Source organism: Rhamphochromis longiceps, linkage group LG6 (genome assembly GCF_057381845.1).
Source record: "Rhamphochromis longiceps isolate RC_006_pf linkage group LG6, R_longiceps_female_GT1.1, whole genome shotgun sequence".
Taxonomy (NCBI): Eukaryota; Metazoa; Chordata; class Actinopteri; order Cichliformes; family Cichlidae; genus Rhamphochromis; species Rhamphochromis longiceps.
This window is the reverse complement of record NC_140562.1, coordinates 38,045,192-38,053,675: the sequence shown is the minus strand read 5'-3', so window position 1 is coordinate 38,053,675 and position 8,484 is coordinate 38,045,192.

The window sequence follows — 8,484 nt, the reverse complement described above, 5'->3', positions numbered from 1 at the left end:
GTGTGTGTGTGTGTGTGTGTGTGTGTGTGTGTTTAGTGGGAGAGAGAGGACCCTGCCCTTATTTGGCAGCATGTCATTGTAGGATTTAAATTGAATATAGTTAGACTGATTGACTGGATTAGAGCCTGTGTTTGTGTGTCCCTCTCTGCATTTCTGTTTCAATATGCCTCCATATTTGTAATTTTGTAAGTTATTGCTATTCTGCTAAATCATAGTATTTCTGGTACTTTTTGGTACTTGTGCTAAATACAGTATTTCTGCTAAATTATAGTATTTCTGCTTTATTATACTATTTGTGCTAAAACATAGTATTTCTACTAAATGTAGTATTTCTGCTTTTTATACTATTTGTGCTAAATTATAATATTTCTGCTTTTTATACTATTTGTGCTAAATTATAATATTTCTGCTTTTTATACTATTTGTGCTAAAACATAGTATTTCTACTAAATGTAGTATTTCTGCTTTTTATACTATTTGTGCTAAATTATAATATTTCTGCTTTTTATACTATTTGTGCTAAATTATAATATTTCTGCTTTTTATACTATTTGTGCTAAATTATAATATTTCTGCTTTTTATACTATTTGTGCTAAATTATAATATTTCTGCTTTTTATACTATTTGTGCTAAATTATAATATTTCTGCTTTTTATACTATTTGTGCTAAAACATAGTATTTCTACTAAATGTAGTATTTCTGCTTTTTATACTATTTGTGCTAAATTATAATATTTCTGCTTTTTATACTATTTGTGCTAAATTATAATATTTCTGCTTTTTATACTATTTGTGCTAAATTATAATATTTCTGCTTTTTATACTATTTGTGCTAAAACATAGTATTTCTACTAAATGTAGTATTTCTGCTTTTTATACTATTTGTGCTAAATTATAATATTTCTGCTTTTTATACTATTTGTGCTAAATTATAATATTTCTGCTTTTTATACTATTTGTGCTAAATTATAATATTTCTGCTTTTTATAGTATTTGTGCTAAAACATAGTATTTCTACTAAATGTAGTATTTATGCTTAATCATAGTATTTCTATATATATCTGCCAGGTCCCCAGGCAGCCAATCCTCTGTGAGGACTGAGAAATTCAAATTTTCAAATCAGGGCCTGCACGGCTTCCCAGCCAATCATATATGTGTCCTGAGGCATTCAAATTTGCATATTGGGGCCTTCATGGCTTCTAAGCCAGCCAATCATATCTGAGGGCTGAGGAATTCAAATCCACAAATCAGGGCCTGCACAGCTTCCCAGCCAGCCAATCATGTATGTGGGCTCCAGGTATTTAAATTTGCATATTGGGGAATTCGTGGCTTCTAAGTGAACAAGTCATCCATGTCATATATCTCTAAAAATTCATATTTTAATGATAAATTGTCAACACTTGAAGATTCCCCCATCTCTTCTGAACAAAACGGTGTAAGAATGACCGCTCTAGCCCCTATGGTTAGGAAATTATGGTCATTTGTTTGAGGGGAATCCTCACTATGTGAAATAAACTGAAAGAAGCAGGTCTATGTCTCTGTGCTGCGTGTGTAAAAAGATGCACCTTTTTTGGCGGGAAAACGTAAACAGCCTCTCTGATTGGTGGATTCAAATTCAGCAGCTCCCAGGCTGACCTAGAAACTTAGTCCTCTCTCCCTGTGTGTGTGTGTGTGTGTGTGTTTGTGTGTGTGTTTAGTGGGAGAGAGAGGACCCTGCCCTTATTTGACAGCATGTCATTGTAGGATTTAAATTGAACATAGTTAGACTGGTTGACTGGATTAGAGCCTGTGTTTGTGTGTCCCTCTGTGCATTTGTGTTTCAATAAGTTATTACTATTCTGCTAAATCATAGTATTTCTGGTACTTTTCGGTACTTGTGCTAAATACAGTATTTCTGCTAAATCATACTATTTCTGCTTTTCATAGGATTTATGCCTAATATAGTATTTCTGCTAAATTATAGTATTTCTGCTTTTTATAGGATTTGTGCCTAACATAGTATTTCTGCTAAATTATAGTATTTCTGCTTTTTATAGGATTTGTGCTTAACATAGTATTTCTGCTAAATTATAGTATTTCTGCTTTTTATACTATTTGTTCTAAATTATAGTATTTCTGCTTTTTATAGGATTTGTGCTTAATATAGTATTTCTGCTAAATTATAGTTTTTCTTCTTTTTATAATATTTGTGCTAAAACATAGTATTTCTACTAAATGTAGTATTTATGCTTAATAATAGTATTTCTATATATTTCTGCCAGGTCCCCAGGCAGCCAATCCTCTGTGAGGACTGAGACATTCAAATTTTCAAATCAGGGCCTGCACAGTTTCCCAGCCAATCAGATAAGTGTCCTGAGGCATTCAAATTTGCATATTGGGGCCTTCGTGGCTTCTAAGCCAGCCAATCATATCTGAGGGCTGAGGAATTCAAACCCACAAATCAGGGCCTGCACGGCTTCCCAGCCAGCCAATCACATATGTGGTCTCAGGCATTCAAATTTGCATATTGGGGAATTCGTGGCTTCTAAGTCAACAAGTCATCCATGTCATATATCTCTAAAAATTCATATTTTAATATTAAATTGTCAACACTTGAAGATTCCCCCATCTCTTCTGAACAAAACGGTGTAAGAATGACCGTTCTAGCCCCTACGGTTTGGAAATTATGGTCATTTGTTTGAGGGGAGTCCTCACTATGAGAAATAGGCTGCAATAATCCTGTGCCTCTCTCTGCTGCGTGTGTAAAAAGATGCACCTGTTTTGGCGGGAAAAAGTACACAGGCTCTCTGATTGGTGGATTCAAATTCAGCAGCTCCCAGGCTGACCTAGAAACTTACTTCTCTCTCCCTGTGTGTGTGTGTGTGTGTGTGTGTGTGTGTGTGTGTGTGTGTGTGTGTGTGTGTGACAGAGAGAGAGAGAGAGAGAGAGAGAGAGAGAGAGAGAGAGAGAGAAAGGCTTTTAATGGGATGATCTCATTCTAAGATTTAAATTCAATATATTTAGACTGGTTGACTGAATTGGATCTTGTGTGTGGGTCTCTCTGTGCATGTGTGTTTCCTCATGTGTACATATTTGTGATTGTGTGGCTGTAATAAATTTTTTTGCAGATTTTTGTCATTTAACAAGTATATTTGAGGGACCCTCAGCATGTTCAGCATTTTTTCAGCTGTCCATTTTGCTTTTCCAATTTTTCTGTTTAACTTATTACTATTGTGCTAAATCATACTATTTCTGCTATTTTATAAGATTTGTGCTTAATATGCTATTTCTGCTTTTATAGGATTTGTGCTTAATATAGTATTTCTGCTAAATTTAGTATTTCTGATTAATTATAGTTTTTCTACTAAATCATAGTACAGTATTTCTGCTTTTTATAGGATTTGTGCTTAATATAGTATTTCTGCTAAATTATAGTATTTCTGCCAAATTATAATATTTGTGCTAAAACATAGTCTCAATTTAAAATTACAATATTCATAGTTCATCACAGTGTCTCTGGTAAATCACAATATTTCTGCTCTGTTGTACTATTTTTCTAAATCATAGTGTTTCTGTAATGTTTAAGTATTTTTGGCTAAATATATTCTTTCTGTTATCTTATACTATTTCTCCTAAATTCTTGTATTTTTGAGAAGTTATCATGTTTCTGGTAAGTTACAATATTTCTGCTAAATTCTGCTATGCTATTGTATTTCTGCCAAGTATTATGTTTCCTCTAAGATATTGCAGTTCTGCTAAGTTATTCCATTTTAGCAAACTTCTTTTGCTTCTGCAAAGTTTTTACAATTTCTGCAACTTTTCAGCTTTTTCAGCTACTTTTTGCATACAGCTTCAGCTTTAAGCATCCACACTGCATTTTCGCAGGAAATGCAAATTTTTCTAGTTATTATTATTATTCTAGTTGCTTCCGTACACTTTTTGGCACTTAACTACTTCCACAATTTTCAGCCGATTTTCACCGTTCAAATTTTAAACTATTCTGCTATTTCTGCTAATTTACGCTATGATTTTTGCTATTTTTAACTATTATACTTTTTAAAATATTAAGCTTTTTTCCTTTAATTTGTCCCATTGAAATGAATGGGAAACTTCTGCAATTCTGCTAAAATTTGCTTGTTTTTGAAACTTAACTACTTCCTCATATTTTCACCTAGAACAACCATTCAAACTTTAAAATGTTCACAAATTATTGGGCTATTCAGGTATGATTCAGCTTTTTCAAATGTTTTACTGTTTTACTTTTATGCCTCTTAAAGTTTTGAGTTGCAAAATTGTGATTTTTCACAAAATACATGCGTTGTTATGGTTGCTATGCTCTTGGCTTCCAGTGTGCCACTGAAGGTTTTGCAATTTTCACTTCATGTCCGAACAACTTCTTGCTACTTGCTCAATTTTCACTCAACTTCCACAAATTATACATCAAAACGTAGGTATTTTTGCTGGCTTTCAGAAAATGTCACTATCATTGTTGTGGGATTTATAGAATTTTTGCAAATCTCCTCAGACCAACACAAGGTCTCAAAACTCTCCATATAAAGTCAATGGAGAGCTTGTTCAAAATCATCGCTGGATTTCTGTAATGAGAGGCATATTCGAATTGTCATATCTCCTTAACGAAGCGACTTTAAGACATGAGGCTTGTCCCCGAATATCTTCAGACACCCCTGACGCTCACAATTCAAGAATTTCTTTCTCACCTATTACCGTTCTGAAATGAGTTGGACTTGTTTGAGGGTAGGAAATTCGTCCTTCGCTCAGATTTCTTCAGATTTAAAACTCTGGAAATGAACCACTTTTTTCTCTCGTCATAATTTTTTTTTGGATTTCCACAGAGACCTGAAAATTTCCATGACTGTTCACCAAAGCCTGCTGTCTCTTACGGTGAAAGAATGATATCGATACTCCAAATAGATTTCGAGTTACAAAGCGTTGTTTGAGGGCAAGTCAAGGCAGTTTTTGCTTCGCTCTACTCAGTTATGGTGCATTAGAAGTCAAATATCTTTAATAATTCATATTTTAATGATAAATTGTAAACACTGGAAGATTCCCCCATCTCTTCTGAACAAAACGGTGTAAGAATGACCGCTCTAGCCCCTACGGTTTGGGAATTATGGTCATTTGTTTGAGGGGAGTCCTCACTATGAGAAATAGGCTGCAATAATCCTGTGCCTCTCTGTGCTGCGTGTGTAAAAAGAGGCACATGTTTTGGCGGGAAAAAGTACACAGGCTCTCTGATTGGTGGATTCAAATTCAGCAGCTCCCAGGCTGACCTAGAAACTTACTTCTCTCTCCCTGTGCATTTTTTTGCTGATTTTTTCATTTAACAAGTATATTTGAGGGACCCTCAGCATGTTCAGCATTTTTTCAGCTGTCCATTTTGCTTTTCCAATTTTTCTGTTTAACTGATTACTATTGTGCTAAATCATACTATTTCTGCTATTTTATAAGATTTGTGCCTAATATAGTATTTCTGCTAAATTACAGTATTTCTGCTTTTTATACTATTTGTGCTAAAACATAGTATTTCTACTAAATGTAGTATTTATGCTTAATCATACTATTTCTGCTTTTTATGGGATTTGTGCCTAATATAGTATTTCTGCTTTTTATAGGATTTTTGCTCAAACATAGTATTTCTACTAAATGTAGTGTTTATGCTTAATCATCCTATTTCTGCTTTTTATAGGATTTGTGCTTAATATAGTATTTCTGCTAAATTATAGTATTTCTGCTTTTTATAGTATTTGTGCTAAAACATAGTATTTCTACTAAATGTAGTATTTATGCTTAATCATAGTATTTCTATATATTTCTGCCAGGTCCCCAGGCAGCCAATCCTCTGTGAGGACTTAGACATTCAAATTTTCAAATCAGGGCCTGCACGGTTTCCCAGCCAATCATATATGTGTCCTGAGGCATTCAAATTTGCATATTGGGGCCTTCATGGCTTCTAAGCCAGCCAATCATATCTGAGGGCTGAGGAATTCAAATCCACAAATCAGGGCCTGCACAGCTTCCCAGCCAGCCAATCATGTATGTGGGCTCCAGGTATTCAAATTTGCATATTGGGGAATTCGTGGCTTCTAAGTCAACAAGTCATCCATGTCATATATCTCTAAAAATTCATATTTTAATGATAAATTGTCAACACTTGAAGATTCCCCCATCTCTTCTGAACAAAACGGTGTAAGAATGACGCTCTAGCCCCTATGGTTAGGAAATTATGGTCATTTGTTTGAGGGGAATCCTCACTATGTGAAATAAACTGAAAAAAGCAGGTCTATGTCTCTGTGCTGCGTGTGTAAAAAGATGCACCTGTTTTGGCGGGAAAATGTAAACAGCCTCTCTGATTGGTGGATTCAAATTCAGCAGCTCCCAGGCTGACCTAGAAACTTAGTCCTCTCTCCCTGTGTGTGTGTGTGTGTGTGTGTGTGTGTGTGTGTGTGTTTAGTGGGAGAGAGAGGACCCTGCCCTTATTTGGCAGCATGTCATTGTAGGATTTAAATTGAACATAGTTAGACTGGTTGACTGGATTAGAGCCTGTGTTTGTGTGTCCCTCTGTGCATTTGTGTTTCAATAAGTTATTACTATTCTGCTAAATCATAGTATTTCTGGTACTTTTCGGTACTTGTGCTAAATACAGTATTTCTGCTAAATCATACTATTTCTGCTTTTCATAGGATTTATGCCTAATATAGTATTTCTGCTAAATTATAGTATTTCTGCTTTTTATAGGATTTGTGCCTAACATAGTATTTCTGCTAAATTATAGTATTTCTGCTTTTTATAGGATTTGTGCCTAACATAGTATTTCTGCTAAATTATAGTATTTCTGCTTTTTATACTATTTGTTCTAAATTATAGTATTTCTGCTTTTTATAGGATTTGTGCTTAATATAGTATTTCTGCTAAATTATAGTTTTTCTTCTTTTTATAGTATTTGTGCTAAAACATAGTATTTCTACTAAATGTAGTATTTATGCTTAATAATAGTATTTCTATATATTTCTGCCAGGTCCGCAGGTAGCCAATCCTCTGTGAGGACTGAGACATTCAAATTTTCAAATCAGGGCCTGCACAGTTTCCCAGCCAATCAAATAAGTGTCCTGAGGCATTCAAATTTGCATATTGGGGCCTTCGTGGCTTCTAAGCCAGCCAATCATATCTGAGGGCTGAGGAATTCAAATCCACAAATCAGGGCCTGCACGGCTTCCCAGCCAGCCAATCACATATGTGGTCTCAGGCATTCAAATTTGCATATTGGGGAATTCGTGGCTTCTAAGTCAACAAGTCATCCATGTCATATATCTCTAAAAATTCATATTTTAATATTAAATTGTCAACACTTGAAGATTCCCCCATCTCTTCTGAACAAAACGGTGTAAGAATGACCGTTCTAGCCCCTACAGTTAGGAAATTACGGTCATTTATTTGAGGGGAGTCGTCACTATGAGAAATAGACTGCAAAAATCCTGTGTCTCTCTGTGCTGCTGCGTGTGTAAACAGATGCACCTGTTTTGGTGGGGAAAAGTGCACAGCCTCTCTGATTGGTGGATTCAAATTCACCAGCTCCCAGGCTGACCTAGAAACTTACTTCTCTCTCCCTGTGTGTGTGTGTGTGTGTGTGTGTGTGTGTGTGTGTGTGTGTGTGTGTGTGTGTGTGTGTGTGTGACAGAGAGATAGAGAGAGAGAAAGCCTTTTAATGGGATGATCCCATTGTAAGATTCAAATTCAATATATTTAGACTGGTTGACTGAATTGGATCTTGTGTGTGTGTCTCTCTGTGCATGTGTGTTTCCTCATGTGTACATATTTGTAATTGTGTGGCAGTCATAAATTTTTTTGCAGATTTTTGTCATTTAACAAGTATATTTGAGGGAACCTCAGCATGTTCATCATTTTTTCAGCTGTCCATTTTGCTTTTCCAATTTTTCTGTTTAACTTATTACTATTGTGCTAAATCACACTATTTCTGCTATTTTATAAGATTTGTGCTTAATATACTATTTCTGCTTTTATAGGATTTGTGCTTAATATAGTATTTCTGCTTTTTATAAGATTTGTGCTTAATATAGTATTTCTGCTAAATGTAGTATTTATGCTTAATCATACTATTTCTGCTTTTCATAGGATTTGTGCTTAATATAGTATTTCTGCTAAATTTAGTATTTCTGATTAATTATAGTCTTTCTACTAAATCATAGTACAGTATTTCTGCTTTTTATGGGATTTGTGCTAAAACAAAGTATTTCTACTAAATGTAGTATTTATGCTTAATCATACCATTTCTGCTTTTTATAGGATTTGTGCTTAATATAGTATTTCTGCTAAATTATAGTATTTCTGCCAAATTATAATATTTGTGCTAAAACATAGTCTTAATTTAAAATTACAATATTCATAGTTCATCACAGTGTCTCTGGTAAATCACAATATTTCTGCTCTGTTGTACTATTTTTCTAAATCATAGTGTTTCTGTAATG